This window comes from Notolabrus celidotus, chromosome 4, assembly GCF_009762535.1.
Source record: "Notolabrus celidotus isolate fNotCel1 chromosome 4, fNotCel1.pri, whole genome shotgun sequence".
Taxonomy (NCBI): Eukaryota; Metazoa; Chordata; class Actinopteri; order Labriformes; family Labridae; genus Notolabrus; species Notolabrus celidotus.
This window is the reverse complement of record NC_048275.1, coordinates 10464343-10465760: the sequence shown is the minus strand read 5'-3', so window position 1 is coordinate 10465760 and position 1418 is coordinate 10464343.

Genomic DNA, 1418 nt, shown 5'->3' with positions numbered 1-1418 from the left:
CCGAGCTGCGCCAACAGAGAGAGAGAGAGGGAGAGAGTGGGGAGAGATAGTGAGAGAGAGGAAGAGAGAGATGAGCAGATGCAGATAGGAGACACAAATGGAGGAGGGGGGGGGGGGCTAGCTGTGTGCAAATTGGGTGATGAGAAGGAAGGAAGGAGGGAAGGAAAGGGGAAAAAAGGGGGGGCAGTTCTCAGCTGCACTGGTATGAATATGACGCAGAGGCAGCAGCCAGAGCCACATCTCCTCTCCTCTCCTCTCCATCCCTCCATACCCACCATGAGAGAGAGCGAGAGGGGGGGTGAGAGAGGGCACTGTATCCATGGCAACGACAGAGCAGCAGTAGGTAGGTGGGTAGGTAGCAGTCGGGAAGTGTGTCGGGGCACGGTGGTGTGTTCCTCTCTTTCACTGTCTCTCTCACATACGGACAAGCTCATAAGTCTTTCAGAGTAACAGCTCACCTCTGCTAGGACTCGAGGACGAGCGGCAGAGGATTCATGAGGACGGGACAGGTGATTGGACGCGAGACAATGAGTTTCAGACACTTGGAAACAGGTATCATGAAAGCAAAGGGTCAATTCAAAATGTAGAAACAAACAGCGCATAATAACAGCACATTGTATGAATCACTGCAGACTCAATTCAAGACGGTGATTTACTCAAACTGTCTCTAAACTTCAGGTGAGCTGGAGCCAATTATAAAAGCCAAATTAGAAACGTCTCTTGCAAACTCTCAGGGGAGTTTTTCCATGTACTCTGGTTAGCGCCATCGTCTCACAGCATGAGAGTTCCTGGTTCAAACCCTGACTGGAGCCTGTCCCTTCGGAGTTTGCATATCGTAGCTTCCCTCCAACTATGCAAGCTATCTTCCTCCCACTATCCATGTCTATGCTTGTGGTGACTCTAAACTTCCAGTAGGTGTGAGTATGAGTGTGAATGCTTGTTTGTCTCTACATGTCATGTGATAGACTGGCCACCTGTCCAGGCTGTACCCTGCCTCTCACCCACAGACAGCTGGGATTGGCTTCAGCTCCTGTGACCTCCATGTGGATTAGCAGTCTAGATAATGTATGGATTGTATAAACTGTGGGTGTTTCTGTGCTGCTACAGCTGATGGACAAATGATAAGATGATCACTGTGTGAGTCTGCAGGTCAGGTTTGTGATCCAGAAAGAGAAGAAGATTTTTCACATACAGGGAGGTTTTGTGTCTTTGTGAGTTTGTAAGTTGGGAGTTTTGTTCATTTGTCAGTGCTGTGGTTTTGTTTACTTGAACTTTAATGCACGAGGGGATTCATAAAGGAACTGTTAACACGGCACAGCATTTTGCTGTCAGGAAGGCAATAACATAATAAATGGCTTTACCCTGCCCCCCTCCTCCTCCTCCGCCTCCATAGAGGACTGGTATGATATAACTTGAGA